Below are 18,920 nucleotides of genomic sequence, written 5' to 3'. Positions count from 1 at the left end.
ATCCCTGCTCTAGGAAGATTCCACATGCCAAGGGGCAACAAGCCTGTGCACCACAACTACTGAGCCTGTGCTCTAGAGCCTGGGAGCCACAAACACTGAACCCATGAGCTGCAACTACTGAGGTCTGCATGCTAAAAGCTTATGCTCATCAACAAGAGAAGTCACCTCAATGAGCAGCTTATGTACAGCAGCTAGAGAGCAGCCCCTGCTCACTGCAACTAGAGAATGCCTGCACAGCAACCAAGACCCAGCACAGCCGAAACCAAATAAATAAAACTTTAAAAATAAATATTAAAAAGAAATTCTGGGAAAGAGGCAGAGAGAGAGAAGTTATTTGCTAGTACTGACAATGAAACCAGCCTTTATGTTAAGAACTTTCATTTAACCAACATCTCATGATCATCATGTAGGTATTAATATCCTTACTGCTCAGCTGTAGAAACTGAGGCATATGGAGACCTGCCCAAGGTCACAGAGCAGGCAGTGTAAGAGCAAGGATCTGAATGACGTCTCTGGCTCCAAAGACTCTTTCCTTTACAATAATATAGGAGTCATGATGTTAAACCAGAAGTTACCAGTAAAGCAAAAACTGGAACTGACGGTCAGCTAAACGCTAAGCAGACACTCATGTCCCTAGTCAGTGCTCTAGAACCCTGTCTGTAAGACTGTCACTTAACACTGAATCTGGCAGTGGTGTTCCCAAGGATAGGGTCAGGGCCTCTCATTCTGATCGACTTTGGGGCCTGAGCTCTGTGAAGTAAAAGACTAGGACACTCCTAAAGTTCTCAAAAGTTCCCAACATGCAACCGGTCCCCACACAAGGAGCAAGGTGGCAAGGAAGGTCTTCCATGCCTTGGATCTCAGGTAATCTGGTGAAGTGTTCAGACTAGGGCTGAGGGCTCTGAGTTTCTCATTTCGCAATCAAGGAATCTGAAGAAAGAGGGTTTTGTCAGAACAGGATAGCAACTGCCAGCTTCCAGGGCAGGAGGTAATCTCCAGACCTAAAGCCTTTATATTTCCAGATGCTTTGAGTAGAGGCTGCGACACAGACACAGAACATCTAAGATAAAAATAAAAGACCTTTCTTATCACTCTCAGGCTGTGCACAAGCACATTTAAGTGCCTTCGAGTTCTGACTCAAAAAATGCAGAAATGAATACTAACCCAAACCCCAGATTGACAGAAGCGCCACAATCAAAGTCAAACCAAGACATCATGTCACAAATGCAAGGCTGGGCATCAATAAAAGGATCCTGAAGTAATTATTCTGGGGGATGCCATAGGAAGAACTCCAAGTTCAGAACAAAGATTTGCAGAACCTTGCCAAGTAGAAATGTTAAAGACTGCTCAGCTGCCAGAAACCAAGAATACTAACTTATCTGTGTCTTGGGGCTGGACAAAGGCAGACTAGAAGCAAGCCTGCTGAGGCAAGGTAACACACCTCTCCTGGGTTCCGAAAGGGACAAGGAGTTCTACAAGGCACAGGGCTTGTTTCTTCTACAAGGGTTCCATGAAAACCTGGGGATGCTCTCCTACTACTTTCCTGAGTCTTCCCAGAAGTTGGCTGGGTAAACAGCCCTCAACTGCAGTACATACTCACTTGTTTAACATCAGATGATATATTTCAGAGAGGGAGAACCTGAACCTATGTTGCTATCTCATATTTTACAGATGAAAAACATGCACTTCAGTGTAGTTAGGTAATTCATTCAAAAACACACACCTAGTAGGCAGTTGGAGCCAGCATCTCAGCCAGACCTGTGTGGTTGGACAAAATGGCTTGAACAAGCATGGACACAGTGTTTTGATATTACACCCGTCACTTCCCCCTCTTCTGTGACATGATAGTCACAGTCACGTCCAGCCACCAGGATAGACCACGGGGATGAGAAAGATCACTACTGGATAAACTGGCCTTGCCCTGAAGGAGTGACTTACTCAGTTACACAGTGAGGGAGCAAAGACCTCAGAGAGAAACAAATGGCACCCTATAATAAAAGTGAGGAAAGGAGTAGAGCCAGAAAGAAGAGCTTGTAGGGAAGCTGTTGAGGGACAGACTGGCCAAAAAAGTGTCACTGTGAGATGGCTAACTAAAAAAAAAAGTAGGGTTTGGGGGACAAGGTGAAAGCGCTAAGCAAGGCCAAGCACAACCAAAAGCATGAAAACAAGGGCACACGGGGCATTCAAGAAAGGCTGAAGATGAAGCAAAGATCAGCTGGCGGTATAGTGCAGAGGCCAGCACATATGTGTTTGTTTACTGAGTACCTGTAAGTGGCACATTTTTTCTTTCTGATGACTATGGTAGCACTATAAATGTCAAGGGCAGGAATTTCTATTTTGTTAAGTATCTTGGTTCTCTTGCTGTTTAATTATATTCACTCCTAAAATATGATAAATCTTGAATCTGATTTTGTGGGGGGATGTGGAAGGTGCAAGGAAGACATCCATGCAATGGTACAGCCTTAATCTTTTAAATAGAGAAGTCAAAGTAGCAGAAGCTGAAACTGGTTTACAACAGTGTCCTAAGGTTTCTGCCTCCTGCTTATCTGCCCCTTAACAAGAAAATCCATTTCTGTTGACAATCAATCACTCTGTTGGTATTTATTACCTTCGTGGATAAATATTTACTGCCTCCTCTGGCGAGTCTAGGGGTCTCTGAAACTCACCACTAACCAGGGGCTGTCACTGATGGTTAATGAGCTGCTGCTGGGTCTACAGTTTTAGCTTTATCAAGTACAACAGCAGCCTTGTTTGTTTTTATACCAAAATGCTAGGTTCATGCTTCCTGTCCTGAAAACAGTTCAACCTCAACCAAACTGGCAAGTAGCCAAGAATTACATGAAAATTAGCAAGCTACAACTCAGGGCTGTCCCCAGAAAGATTTCATGTCTCCTCACAAACTGCTCTCTAAACCAAAGATCAGAATAAGAAAAAAGGGGGGGACCTAGGTCACACCAAATACATGATACACACACACACACACACACACGTGACCTGGAAAGAGAACCTCATTTAGGAAAATTAGTCTTCAAGGCCTCCACTAAATCTGATTTCAGCTTCCACTTGGGGGCAGGACAAAGAGAGACTCAACCCACTTTTGGTGAAATGGTGGCAGGCCCCTGGAAGGGCCAACAGCATGTCATTTTATTCATGATACCTCAACTCTGAGGACCTGCAAGCAGCTCTGGGCTCTCTGGGTGCAAAGTCATAACAGCAAGTGTGCAGACTCTCCAAAGTAAGATCTTGGTTGTGCTTTATAAGAAAATCTGCTCCCTTGTCTACGTGTCAGCAAAGTCATTTATTCTCAGGCCTATGTCCTCTTGTATAGTATAAGCAATGAAAGGCCAAGGTACATAACGTTCATTTCTGTGTCCCTCACAGTACCAAGCAATGCATCGCACAAAGCAGGCCTTCAAGAAAAGATGGTCACATGGATGAGGGAATTGACAACTACAGAGAAAATGGTAAAAATGAAGTTAATACAGCTAAACCTGAAACATTAGGGTAGGTGACTTTTTCCTGGTCACAAAAACCTGAAAAACAGCTGAGAGATAAGGAGAGCACCTGGACGGTACTCTGAGCTCATAATGCCTGATGAAGGGATTGGGAAACCCTCTGGTTATCCACCTCCAATTTTCTCAGCTGAGGAATTTAAAGCACTTAAGCCATCTCAAAAGCCAAACTCCCTTCCTCAAGGTACAGCTGGGACAGGACTGAACGCCCCAGCAATAGTTTTTCAGTTATGGGGAATGGGATGAAGCGGGTCCTGGTTTTGTCTCCCATTCACCAGAAATTCCATTAGCAACACCAGGAAGTCACCTTTTCTGCTTAAAGGACTATGAGACTTAATAAGGCCTAGCTGGAAACACAGCTCCTAGCACCAAGCCTTTTCTCATTTCCTAGATCTTATGTAAATCAAATATTATCTCCTCCTTCCTTAGGCTATTCAGTAACCAAACTTTCTTCAGGTCTAAGATTTCATGGTCAAAAGCACCAGCAGAAAACTTTAAGACAACTTATCCTTCCCAGAAGATGTAGGGAGTGCAGAAACTTCTGGAACACGCACATCCACAGCCCAAGTAAGATGATGACTAAAGGTGGTGAAACTGGAGGGGGAATCACACCAGATGCCAAGGATGCTGGACCTTTCATCACATTATGGCCAACCAAGGCCATACCTGAACCCTGTGGATTCCCAGGCCACAAAGGATGAAGCAACACAGGATGACAGCAGTATGTAAACCGACTTCAAAGACACTTTGACCATGGGCCCAAATCATGAAGCAAGCATGAGAGCAAAGCAAAGGTGGGCAGGCAGGCCCTACTCTCTGTGCCTAACATCTACGGGAGAAAATGCTGGCAGGGCCTTTGAGAAAGCATCCCATCACAGCAAGAAGTCAATGCAGGCTACTGTACCTCTCAGGGGAAAAAAGGCGGCAGGTACCAATATCCTATTTTATATTCACCATTCCAAAGTCCTTCACTTTGCTCAAGATGCATATCCTTGGCAAGGTGTGCTCAGTATTATAGAAAAGGAGGCACTGACCACTGAGAGACACAATAAAGCATCATTCTTGCAAAGAATTCAAGGTTTATAAACTACTTTCACATCTCTTTTTGTTGTTCCTTACATCAGCTGATGATGGGGCCAGGCAGTTATTACCGCTCCCACTTGCAGGACCGTACACCGAAGGTCTGAAAATGCCAGGTGACTTAGGGCTAGACCGACGGTTTCTAACTGAAGGGGCAGAGGTCTTTCCGTAGAATTCCAGTGAGTGACCACCTACAGGCAGATTTCCCTGCAAGCTAGACTCTGTCAGGGCTCTGGCACTCTACCACTCATCCTCATGACCCTGGGCCGGTTACTTCACCTCTCTGAGCCTTCACTACTATCAGCATCACCCAGAGGCCGCTCCAAGGCAGCTATTTCTGTGATAAGATGCTCACATGGTTGAAGATGTTTATGGTCTCTTTTAGAGATTCACGGTGCCTGTGCTTCACAGTTAAGCCTCTGAAGGGTCCCACAGTTAAGCAGCTTCTTTAACCCTAAGCCTCCTACACTTTAAACAGCACAGCCTTTCTTACTGAACATCTGTTCATAGAATCATTATCTTATCGTGTCTTTCAGCCTCCAAATTCTATTTTCCATCTCTGCTCATCAGTCGTGAACTGCTCCCCGATACTGTACCCTGAGGGCAGGCGTAGGCAGTCAGGCTCTGGATGGGGGACACTGTGCTCTGGACAGCTGAAAGACAAGCCATGCGGGCTGATCTCCTCTACTCCCCAGGTTTCTCTGAACCTCTGTGCAATCTCTGATAAGAACAGGATTTTCCCAAAAGCTCTCCCTACACCAGAAATTGAGGGCAAAAATTAATCAGAAGTTAATCTTTCACTTTATATACTAGGCAGAAGCTAGAAATGGATGCACGTGTCCCCCACCCCCTAAAAAAAAGACAAAGATTTCAGAGGGATAAAGGAGAGGACTGCCATGATTAAAACTTACCACTAGAGCTGTTCAAGTCAAAAAAGAAAGACCTATTGTTGGAAGAGCACTTTTTGATACTCATAGGACTGAAGGGTGTCACTGGGTAGTATAACTTTTTTTAAAGCGGTATAACTCTTCTGGATAATTCCTTATGAAAACAGAACTGTCATAATTAGCTGAATTTTCTCATTGGATTTTTACCTCTAGATCCAAATTAAATTTTCACATGCAAGATCCTCTCCTGTAATGTTAAGGAATTATTGTCAAGTTTTTAGGGTGTGGTATGGGAGAGAGGTTATGTTCTAGAACAAAGTCCTTTTATCTTTTAGAGATTCAAACGGAACTATTTATGGTTGAGATGATAGAAGTCTGCAACTTGCTTCAAAATAATTGCAGTGGGGATGAATGGAAGTGAAAGTAGATATAGGTAAGAACAAGACTGGCCAAAATGCTAAACTGCTGAAGTTAGGAGGTAGGTACGTAGGCACTTCATTGTATTATACCATTCTCTTTAGCATTATCTTTGTAAATGTTTAAAATGCTCCACAGTAAAATAAATAAAGGATCTTATTCTGAATAATGTCCATTTTTTACCCTAAAAATATTGTTTAGAAAGCCCTAAAAGAACTAGGGAACACCAAAAGCTTAAGTAACAAAAGAAGAACATAAAGTGACATTGATCAAAATTTAAAACAGCTGTATTTTAAAGGACACCATCAACAAAGTGGGAAAAAAAATCAACAGAGAATGGGGGGGGTGGTCAGGGAAATATCTGCAAACCATTTATGTGATAAGATATTAGATAATGATATCTGATAAGTGTTAACTGTGGGATTCTTCAGAGGCTTAACTGTAGAACACATGCATCATGAATCTCCACGAGAAATGGTAGAAGACTCTGACCAAGAGAAGGCAGACTCTGTGGGCCTCTTACAGCAGAAATGACTGTCTCAGAGCCACCTCTAAGCAAGCTCAAGTAATTGGCCCTGGGTCATGAGAATCAGAGGTAGCATGGCTAGGTGCAGAGTGCCAGAACCCTAACAAAGTCTGGTTTTAAAGGAAAATCTCTCCTTGAGCAGTCACTCACTGGGATTCCATGGGAAGACTGCTGTCCCTTCAGTCAGATAAGACTACTTATTTTAAAATAAGCAAAGCATTGAACAGGCATTTCTCCAAAGAATATATGCAAATGACCAATAACAACACAAAGAGATGCTCAGCATCACTAGTTATTAGGGAAACGCAAATCAGAACCACAGTGGGATGCACCCACCAGGATGGTTATGATTATTAAAAAAAAAAAAAAAGGCAACAGTGTTAAAGAGTATGTGGAGAAGCTAAAATCCTCACAAACTGGTAGTAGGGATATATAATGGTGCAGCCGCTATGAAAAACAGTTCCTCAAAAGTTAAACAGAATGATCATATGACTTAGCAATTCCACTTCAAGGTATATAACCAAGAGAAAGAAAACATATGTCCACTCAAAACTTGTATATTCATGTTCAAAGCAGCGTTATTCATAATAAACCAAAGTGGAAAGAGCCCAAATGTCCATCAGTTAAGAACTAAATGTGTTACATACATACAATGGAATATTAATCGGCCATAAAAAAGGAATGACATATGGCAGCAACATGGATGGAGCTAAAGATAGTCATACTGAGTGAAGTCAGAGGCAAATATATATCACTTATATGTGGAATCTACAAAATTGGTACAAATGAACTTATTTGCAAAACAGAAATAGTCACAGATGCAGAAAACAAACTTATGGTTACCAGCAGGTAATACACTGGAAGATTAGGACTGGCAAATACACACTACTATATATAAAATAGATAACTAATAAGGACCTACTGTATAGTGCAGGGAAATTGTCTCAATATTCTGTAATGACCTACATGGGAAAAAAATCTAAAAAAGGAGTGGATATAGGTATAAGTATAACTGATTTGCTTTGCTGTACAGCAGAAATGAATACCAGCTTCCCTGATGGCTCAGCAGTAACGAATCCATCTGCAATGCAGGAGACATGGGTTCAATCCCTGGATCGGGAAGCTCCCCTGGAGGAGGAAATGGCAACCCACTCCAGTATTCTTGCCTAGAAAAAATGCCATAGACAGAGGAGCCTGGCAGTCCATGGGGTCACAAAGAGTTAGACACAACTGAGCAACTAAGGAGAAACACAACATTGTAAATCAACTATACGCCAATAAAATTTTTTTAAAAAGGAGTGACTTACTGACATGTTACAACAGATGAACCTTGAAAACACAATGCTAAGTGAAAGAAGCCAGTCATAAAATAGCACACGGTATATGATTCCATTTACATGAATTGATCAGAATGGACAAGTCCACAGAGACAGAAGGTCAATTAGTGGTTGTCAGGGATTTGGGGGATCTTGGAAGGAGGGGTGGGAATGACTGCTTATAGCAGCACTTCTTTTGTGATTGATGAAAATGTTCTGAAATTAGATAGTGGTGATGGTGGCCCAAACTTGTGAATATACTAGAACTCACTGAATTGTATATTCCAAAAGAGTGAATTGTATGGTATGTGAATTACATCTCAATAAAACTGTATTAGGTCTGGAATCCTGCAGTCCATGGGGTCGTAAAGAGTTGGACGGGACTGAGTGACTCAACAACAAAAGCTGTATTACAAAAATAAAATAAAAGCCTCAGAAAGCATTCTCAACTCAGAACAGGAAGTACCAAATGGAGGTTGGGGACTGGTGTCAAGAAGCTTCAGGGAGCCCCTCAGCTCAGTCTAGTACACTGTGAGCTGAGAGCAGCCAGATCTGCAAGTGGCAGTGCTGGGGACAGAATGAACGATGATCCAAAACCCCCCACTCTTTTCCTCGCCCAAGAGGGTACAGTTCAGTTCAGTCACTCAGTCGTGTCTGACTCTTTGCGACCCCATGGATCGCAGCATACCAGGCCTCCCTGTCCATCACGAACTCCTGGAGTTCACTCAGACTCACGTCCATCGAGTCAGTGATGCCATCCAGCCATCTCATCCTCTGTCATCCTCTTCTCCTCCTGCCCCCAATCCGTCCCAGCATCAGAGTCTTTTCCAATGAGTCAACTCTTCGCATGAGGTGGCCAAAGTACAGGAGTTTCAGCTTCAGCATCGTTCCCTCCAAAGAAATCCCAGGGCTGATCTCCTTTAGAATGGACTGGTTGGATCTCCTTGCAGTCCAAGGGACTCTCAAGAGTCTTCTCCAATACCACAGTTCAAAAGCATCAATTCTTTGGCACTCAGCTTTCTTCACAGTCCAACTCTCAAATCCATACATGACCACTGGGAAAACCATAAACCTGACTAGACGGACCTTTGTTGGCAAAGTAATGTCTCTGCTTTTCAATATGCCATCTAGGTTGGCCATAACTTTTCTTCCAAGGAGTAAGAGGGTACAATGGTGTGTATATCAGGATAACAGCATATATCCTAACTTACCTCCTCTAAGAATAAATAATTTCACACTTTACTACTAGAAACCAATTGTTTTGCAGCCAATTAAGCTGATCATGGGGGCCTGGTGCAATGGCTGCAAACAGCAGCCTCCTCGGCAGTGTATGCAGCCTGTGCAGGTTGCTCAAAGGGATCCTGGAGACAGCCCCTTCCAGGACCTTCAAGACTGGCATGCTGTCCCCAATCAAGGTTCCAGACAGGTAGGCTCAGTGTCTTTGGAAGGCCCCAGTGGTCAGGGTCTACGTTGGCCAAATTATAACGTCTATCCGCACCAAGCAGCAGAACAAGGAGCATGTGACTGAAGCCCTCCTCGGGGCCAAGTTCAAGCTCCCTGGCCATTAGAAGATCCACATCTCCAAGAAGTGGGGATTCTTTAAGTTTAATGAGGATGAAAACATGGGCACAGAAGAGCGGCTCACCCCAGATGGCTGTAGGGTCAAATACATCCCTAATCATGGCCCCCTGGACAAATGGCAGCCCTTGCGCTCGTGAGAACCATGGCGCTGTCTCCTCCTTACTCATATCCACCAGTAAGTCCTACTTCCCTGTCCAAAATAAAACTGCGAAAAAACACCTCTCACCTGATTGTCAAGGGGGATGATATGTAAAGTGATTCATGTTCATTTTGGACAAGGAGTAAACCAAAATGTATTCTTAAATCCTTCCACCGAAAATAAGTCTTGGGTCAGTAAGGAATAGGGAAGACTTAATGTTCACCAGAGCTAAAATGATTAATGATAACAACAACAAAGGTTAATATTTGCCTAGTAATTACTATGTGGCAGGTAATGCCTATAGGCTAGGTGCTAATATCCCATTTTACAGATGAGGATACTGAGTTAACTAACTAGCCCAAGGTTATATGGAAGTAATCTGGCTCTAGAGTCTGCACTCTTCAACAATGCCAGTTTCAAGCATCTCTTCTTCTGGGATACTACCATGGAAGGGTGGTAGTTTGGGCTTGAAATTAAACTTGTGTGCCTCACAGCAACTGGCCAAGAGCTCCAGGCCACCTGCCTGACATTCTCGAGGGGACCACAAACCACTTCTTTTAGCAGATGGGCAGGCATTTCTACCCTCTTCTGGCTACAGGCTCACTGCCCTTGGGTGAATCCTGCTCCACAGCAAAGGGAGCAACCAGTTTACAGACAGGGAGGAGACCTCTACACCTTTGAGGAAGTAAACTGAAATGTTCTCCAGGAGCCTGTGTTAAGAATCAGAAGACATATCTTCAAGGATAAGCAGAAGCTGCAGGTGAAGAAATGATACTCATGTGTGTGGGGAAGTAAGCCCTACTAATGGGAATGTGAACTGATACAACCATGTTGGGAAGCAACTTGTCACTCTCGGCCCTGAATTCCAAATGTCCACACGTTATAACCCCATAACCCCCAATTCCACTTCTAGGAATCTAGCAAACTGAAGACAGAAATAAGTGCAACAATGGTCACTATAGCACAGCGTGAAAATGCAGAACCTTGGACACAATGTATGTTCATTAATGGAGGGGTGGTTAAATAACTTATGATCTCAAACTGTAACATACAGGCATTTAAAAAAAAATCACGAGGCATAAAGAAGTCTGCAATATATTTGGATATATGTATTTGTAAAACTGATTTGCTCTGCTATACACCTGAAACTAACACAATATTGTAAATTCAATAAAATTACATACTCCAATAAAATTTAAAACACAAATGAAAGAAAACAAAGAATGCTACCCATACCAACAATTTCATGTATTTTATGTGTATGTAACTTTATACATAGGAGTTACATTACTGTATCTATAAATATGCAGCATAAGCAGAAAAACCACCAAAAATATACACCAAACCACAAACTTTCAATTTCTCCTCTAAGTATTTTTGTATTTCTCTGTTACTTACCATTGTTATGAGCCATTGTTATTTTTGTGTAATTAAAAACTGATATGAAAAGGTAATTTAAAGCCCAAAGAAAAGCAGCAATCGGGTCTAAGAAAGGCAACGGAGAGACAGCCAGAGTGGACCTTCTGCCGCATCAGGCCAGAGCAGGTTTTCTGCTCCTTGCCCCATCCACTGCAGCCGCAGCAAGGGGATTTGCATATTTAAAAACAAGGGACCTAAGAAAATAGAAAGAAGTATTCTTACACTATTTAACTCTATATTTAAGTCCCAAAGAGCTACAGTGCTCCGACATCCCAGAGCAGAAAGCCACATATTAACTTTCTCTCCCAAATAAACCACAAATATGTAAATCCAATTGATAAACTAAGCTATGGTGCTTTCATTCTGTGTTTGATTGGTTTTTAACACAACCAGAGTGAAATCGCCAGGTGAAATCTTAGGTGAAGGATATAATTTTTAAATGGCGAACAAAGAACAGTTATGAAAAATGATTATTTTCTCCATGAAAGGCATGCCTCTGATCTATAAGAATGTATAATAAAATAGTGTTACAACACAATCTGTCTTGCTCCATACTTAAAAATCAAAACAGATATTTTTTCATAACTTCACTCTAAGATCCACACTTCCGAGCCACAAATATTCTTACATTTTACATTCACTCTCATCTCTTCAAAAACAAATTTAAATTCTTTAAAACAAGATCGTGAATCAAAACTGAGCCGTGACACTATGAGAGTGACGATGGCACCAGGAATAGAAGATACACAGCTCATCTGCTGTCCCACAGACGAAAGTATGGAAAGATGAAAACCAAAAGTAAATAAATCCGGCTATGGGAATGCAGCTGAGTGAGTGAGAGGATCCAAAAAAACCCCCTCCAGGCAAGACTCACAAGTATGAGAGGATGACGGACTTTAATTCCCACACTGGGAAAGCCCAGAATTGTATCAACAAGCTGCAGAATTCAATAGAATGAGATTTGTTTCCCTTTTCCTTACCTCCCAGGTTGCAGTATTCTGGATTTATTTGTATTTCTTTGTTTGTGGTTTCCACATTGCATGTGGGTTTTTGGCCAGACTTTGCTCCACCTAGTGGATCTGTAAAGGATGGGCCAAAAGGGCGGTGCCCACGGCTGTCTGTTGTCTGCTGCTGAGCAGACAGGTCAGAGTAGTGGACCCAGATCCACTGTCACCACTCCTTGTCCCCCAGTGGCCACGCTGTGTGGTCAGAGTAGGCTCGGTGGCCCCAACAAAGCCTACCATTGAGGCTGCGGGGCAAGGAATGAACCCGCGTCACTGGACTACCCGGTCTTCACGGTCCCTCAAACATCAGTCCAGCTACTTAGGCAAGAAAGAGGTGCGTGACTGGGCCAGGCATTCTATCGGAGTTGGAATTTTAAATCCAAACCCATCTAAGTTCCCCACAGCACCCAGAGTAGTCAGCCTGTGCCCGGCATCCACAGATGAGCTGCGTCCTGGGGCCTGGCAAAAAGGACTCTCCTCCAGACACAGCCCCGCTGAGGTCCAGGACCGTGAGCTTCCACTGTGGCGACCGGAGGACATCTAATGGTTTCTGCAGGCTGAGCGTGTGTGAGAACTAACATTTGTGAGGCCAAAAATGAGAGGAAAGCGAAGACTTGGAATGAGCAAAGGAAAAAGTTCTAAGAACATGACTCAGTTCAGAGTGATTACGGGACCATGGAGGACACAGAAAAGGAAGTAACTGGCCATCCCGCTTTCACTGGGGCGAAAACAAACATGTTCTTAAAGTGAAACCACAAGGGTAGACCAAAGTGAGAGGAAAGAAAGTTCAAGATGGGGTCACTGAGGGAGGCTCACCTGCTTACTGAACCACAGATTGAAAAAAATGTGCTTCTGTCAAAACTGTTGATGTTGGCTGACTGGTAAGGTATGTCAACAGGACAGAGAGTAATCAAGATTCAGGACATCAAAGCTTTAAACTGTCCCACCTGAAATTTGTCAGAGGTTATTTCACACACATCTCTTCATAGCAAAACTGACCTCAAAAATCCCAAGATTCTGAACAGGAGCCGGTAAGGGGACCGCAGGTACCACACAAGGGTCCCTCCTACCTTGGCACTACTGACATTTTGGGCCAGACAATTCTCTCTTGTGGGGGGACTACCCTCAACGTTTAGCATCACCCCTGGCCTTCACACAACAGATGCCAGTAGTGCTCCTGAGTTATGACAGTCACATGCTTCCAGGGACTTTCCTGGTGGTTCAGTGGTTAAGAAACTCATGCAATGCTGGGTATGTGGGTTCCATTCCTGGTCAGGGAACTAAGATCCCACATGCCCTGGAGCAAGCCCACATACCACAATAACTGAGTCTGAGTACTTCAACAAGAAAGCCAGAGTGCCACAACTAGGCCTCGATGCAGCCAAAAATAAATACTTAAAAAAAAAAAAAAAAAAAGATTCCAAACACTGACAAATGTCCTCAGGAAAAACTGTTCCCATTCCCAATTGAGAATACTACTCTACACAGGTTCACCATGAAAAGTTACCTACACAAGTAAAAGATCAGAATCAAACTTAAATTCAAATAAAGAACAGGATCAAGGAAGTCACTTCAAACTCCCCAAATCTCAGTTTCTGAACCTAGTTTGAGAGGTAACACCAACTTACCAATCACAATGAACTCTGAGGACCCTCAAAAATAATAGTAGTGGTGAAGTGAAGTCACTCAGTCGTGTCTGACTCTTTGCAACACCATGGACTGTAGCCTACCAGGGTCCTCTGTCCATGGGATAAGTATTATTATATTTAATAACCATTAAGTATACTCCAAAAGCTTTACATACAGTATGTCTTTTCACCTCCCAACAAATCTATAAGGTATATGCTATTACTATACCCATTTTACAGATGAGGAAACTGAGGCACAAAGAAGTTAAATACTTTGCTCAAGGATAGTAAGTGGAAGAATCAAGTTTGGAACTCACGTAGTCCGCCCCCACAGCCCATGACTCCACCACTACATTAGACCATATTCCAGCTCCACACGGGAAAACTGTTAGATCTGCATTATCTAATAGGTGGTCAGTAGCCACAATATCATACCATATCAATCCAGACTTCTGGAAAACAGTCTGGCAGTTCCTCAGAAGGTTACACAAAGACTTATTAGACCCAGCAATTTCACTATTAGGTATACACCAAAGAGAAATGAAAACATATCTACATAAAAACGTGTACATCCATGTACACAGCAGCATTATTCATAATAGCCCAAAAGGGAAAACAGCCCAAATGTCCATCAACTGATGAATGGACAAATAAAATGTGGTACATTCATACAACTGAATATTGGCCATACAAAAGGGAATAAAATGCAGATACATGCAAAGAAATACCAATACATCAACATGGAAGAAACTTGAAAACATGATGCTAAGTGAAAGAAGCCAGTTACAAAGGACCACATGGTATATGACTGTATTTATACAGAATGTCCACAATGGGCAAATCCAAAGAGACAGAAGGTAGATTAGCAGTTGCAGGGGCCGGAGGAGGAAGGGGTGTAATGGGGAAGGGGTGCTAATGGTTATGGAGTTTTTGTGTGGAGCGATGAAAATGTTCTAAAATTACATAGTAGAGATGCTTACACAACCCTGTGACTTACTGAAAAATACATATTTTCTGTACCCTTTAAAAGGATGGAATCCTTTGCCAAGTGAATTATCTCTCAATAAAGTTGATATGAAAAAATTAAATGTCTTTAAAAATTCAGTTTCTCAGTTATCCTAGTCACATTTTAAGCGTTTAGTAGCCACACATGGACAGCACAGATACAGATGATTTCCAACATCATATAAGTTCTACTGGACAGCACTGCTTCAACAATGGATAAAAGGCCTCCTTAACCATCTAACTGCAGCCCACAAGTCTCAACCTACTCTCACAGTCCTCTGCACACCCACAGGCAAAGCTTCCACCACAGACTGTGTGCCTCTTCCAAAAACTCCATTCCCACTCTTTCATACTGGAATAATCACCACCAGTCCCCACCTCCTGGTCCACAGACATCCTACTTAATCTTATCAACCTAGAAAGCCCTGTCCAAATGCCTCTCCCTCTATGAAGCACTCCCTAAATCCCCACCTTCCCACAGTCCTAGCCATGGTTCCCATAGTCCTTTGCATGTACTCCCATTATAGGGACTCGTTACATTCCTTAAGACCCTTGGACAGCAAGGAGATCAAACCAGCTGATCCTAAAGGAAATCAGTCCTAAATAGTCACTGGAAGGACTGATGCTGAAGCTCCAATACTTTGGCCACCTGATGCAAAGAGCTGCTTCATTGGAAAAGACCCTGATGCTGGGAAAAACTGAAGGCAGGAAGAGAAGGGGATGACAGAGGATGAGATGGCTGGATGGCATCACTGATTCAATGGACATGAGTTGGAGCCAACTCTGGGAGACAGTGAAGGACAGGGAAGCCTAGCATGCTGCAGTCCACGGGGTCGCAGAGTCGGATATGACTGAGCAACTGAACAACCATGACAGCATTGATCCCTCCAGATTACAAATCAGTGTTTGTTATCTGTCTTTCTCACAAGATTATCATCTCCTTGAGGACAGGGAGCTGGTTACTCATTTGAGGGTTCCCAGTGCCCAATGGCACCCCACTCCAGTACTCTTGCCTGGAAAATCCCATGGGCGGGGGAGCCTGGTAGGCTGCAGTCCATGGGGTCGCTAAGAGTCGGACACGACTGAGCAACTTCACTTTCACTTTTCACTTTCACGCACTGGAGAAGGAAATGGCAACCCACTCCAGTATTCTTGCCTGGAGAATCCCAGGGACCGGGGAGCCTGGTGGGCTGCAGTCCATGGGGTCGCACAGAGTCGGACACGACTGAAGCGACTTAGCAGCAGCAGCAGCAGTGCCTAGGAATAATAATAGCCTGCTGCAAAGAACGAACGTTTCAGTAAATGTTTGCTGGAGTCTACTGAAAGGATTTACATAAGCAACTCATGGTGTTGATTTTAGACAACTGCTCACTTTGGTGTATAAAATAGGCTAAGAAAGAGAAAGAAAGAGGATAAGAATTTGTAAGTCTCATAACTCACTATTCTACAAGAAGGAATGAGTGTGGTCACACTATAATGCTGTATTTAGGAAACAAGAGTGGAGCAGGGCTTCTGTACTGAGAACTAGGGCAGCAGAGATTAAAGGTGGGGGGAAGGGATACACTATTGCGGGGTGTGGTGGGAAAAAACAAATCATGAGCTAGGGCCCCTGTCCAACTCAAAGTTTGAAGCATGGCAGAGGGAAGGTAAGGACCACATCTCTACAGATTTGTGCCCAACCCATCAGTTTGATCACTTTATGGAAAAAGACATTTCTACTAAAACTTTAAATACTAGTCAGACTTTTCCAGTTGAATCTAACCAACAAGAGAAAGAAAGAAACTCTGTATCTCCATCATAATTCAACTGAAAAAGACAAATGTCAAGGCCTTTCTGTTTGGAGACTCCACGGCTTTTTTTTATCCTTCATAGATTCACAGAATCACATCTGAGTTGCAAGGATCCACAGGAGAATTAAGTCTAAGTTCCTAATCACAGAGGGAATTAAACTGATGAACTTATCTGGGCAGGATGGCAGGAAATAATTGTTCCAGTGCAGAGCTGGAACCAGAGAAAGAAAGCTGCCAAATATTATCTGATATGAAATGCAAGTTTTTAAAAAAGAGATTGTATTATGAAAAACAATTTATCTGTATATACATATATACATGTATGTTTATATACACGTAAGTATATACACATGTGTACACACAAATGTACATACACGGTTATGTGTATATATGCACATTTCTATACACACATATGTGTGTGTTAATCACTCAGTCTTGTCTGACTCTCTGTGATCCTATGAACTGTAGCCCACCAGGCTCCTCTGTCCATGGAATTCTCCAGGCAAGAATACTGGAGTGGGTGGCCATTTCCTTCTCCAGGGATCTTCCTGATCCAGGGACTTGGGTCTCCTGCATTGCAGGCAGATTCTTTACTGTCTGAGCAACCAGGGAACTGAGATACACACACATATATACATAATTGAATCACTTTGCTGTACACCAGAAACTAACACAACATTGTAAATAAGTTCAGCTCAGTCATGTCCGACTCTTTGCGACCCCATGAAATCGCAGCACCCCAGGCCTCCCTGTCCATCATCAACTCCCGGAGTTCACTCAAACTCATGTCCATCGATCCAGTCGGTGATGCCATCCAGCCATCTCATCCTCTGTCGACCCCTTCTCCTCCTGCCGCCAACCCCTCCCAGCATCAGAGTCTTTTCCAATGAGTCAACTCTTCACATGAGGTGGCCAAAGTATTGGAGCTTCAGCTTTAGCATCAGTCCTTCCAATGAACACCCAGGACTGATCTCCTTTAGAATGGACTTCAGTTAAAAAGATTGTATCTGATAAAGCCATGGCAAGAGAAAAAAAATGCAATGAGGTACCCATACCACTTTCAATACGGAAGGAGTACAGAGAGTCCTCCTCAATTCAGAGCTAGCCAGAAGCTACTTGTTGAAACAAGGACAGCGAGTACCTGAAGTACATTCTATACCAAGTGGTCTCTAATTTTCTTTGTCTTCACTGATTTCTGTAAACTAAAAAAAAAATCAACAAAAAACAAAAACTAAATTGACTAAATTGTGGGGGATTCAGAGTTAATTATTATAGAGTAACTTCCATTTCAAAGGTTAAAATTCACAAAACAATTCTCACCATAGATACTGAGAAAGAGAGTCTATAAGATGAAGGCAGTAGTGTTAGGGGGAAAGGGTCAGGGGGATAGACTACTCATTTCAGAAACTTCCCCTTCTCTGCAGGACCTGTAACAACCTAGTAGCTGCCGTCCGGCGTTAGCATCCATCCAAACGGAACAAAGTACAAAAGCCGCCCTGTCCCCCAGGTAAGTATCGGAAGTGCCAGAGAGATGATAAGCAAACAGCCTGTGATCCACAAACGGCAGCTAGGGCATTACACTGACGACCCCTCCCATGTCTTCTCTCCACCTCCTAGGCTTCCATGACCCGGGAAGGAACCTCCATTTTCCATCCGGTTCAAGAAACGGCTCTGGTTCCCACCAGATGCCAATCACTGCTCTCCACTAGGGAGATGCAGTTCACAGGCCCAGGGAACCCAGCTCCAAAGCCTGCACTGTTCCTAAATCAACCCCCTAGTAATGCTAATTACTGGTTATTGGGAACAGTCTTTAGAGACACTTAAGTACAGGTGTAAAGGAAAAGCAACAGTTTGTTCTATATTTTGCTCTCTCAATATCTACACTTTTTGACCAGTCCTAAGGGTAGTAACTTTTCTAATAAAGAAAACTTATTTCTCCTGCCAGTTTATGATTTTAACTGAGAAAAGAAAGAACCCCAACAAAGCCTCGAACAGAAGAGTCCCAGCCCAAGAAAAGGGAATGTGCTGGGCCAGAAAATGAGCTCTACTCCTTTCATGTTATTTCTAATATACAAAAATATAGCCTTTGAGAAGAGCAGGTGATATTTCCACAGACAGATGAAACAACAAATTCTGAAAGAGCCACAGAATGGAGTATTATTCACCCATAAAAAAGGAAAGAAATACATGCTACAATGTGAATAATCCTTGAAAACTTTATGCTAAGGGAAAGAAGCCAGATACAAAAGGTCATATATTGTAAGATTCCATTTACATGGAATATCCTGAATAGATAAATCTATAGGTACACAAAGTAGACTGATATTTTCCAGGGGCTCCGGGGAGGCAAAACAGGAAGGAACTGCTTAATGATAGAGGGTTTTCTTCCCAGGTGATGAAAATACTCTGGAACTAGATCGAGGCAGTGGTTGCTTAACACTGTGAATATACTAAATACCACTGAATTGTTCATCTTAAAATGGTCAAATGGTTTTAAACGATTTATGTTATATAAATTTTACCTCACTTAAAAAAAATTAATGTTTTAAACAGAGGATACTAATGGGCATAACATGATGCTCATAAATTCCTAGGAAAACCGATAAGTATTTTTGC

The 18,920-nt window shown here is 42.8% G+C and overlaps 1 pseudogene; it reads left to right on the top strand.

Annotated features, from left to right (window-relative positions):
• Positions 1 to 8,999: 8,999 nt before the first annotated feature.
• Positions 9,000 to 9,111, top strand: LOC120874013 (annotated as a pseudogene).
• The last annotated feature ends 9,809 nt before the right edge of the window (positions 9,112 to 18,920 follow it).

The sequence above is a fragment of the Oryx dammah genome, unplaced genomic scaffold (assembly GCF_014754425.2).
Source record: "Oryx dammah isolate SB20612 unplaced genomic scaffold, SCBI_Odam_1.1 HiC_scaffold_14, whole genome shotgun sequence".
NCBI classification, from domain to species: Eukaryota; Metazoa; Chordata; class Mammalia; order Artiodactyla; family Bovidae; genus Oryx; species Oryx dammah.
The sequence above is the reverse complement of the archived record's forward strand: the minus strand, read 5'-3'. Positions and strand labels throughout refer to the sequence as shown.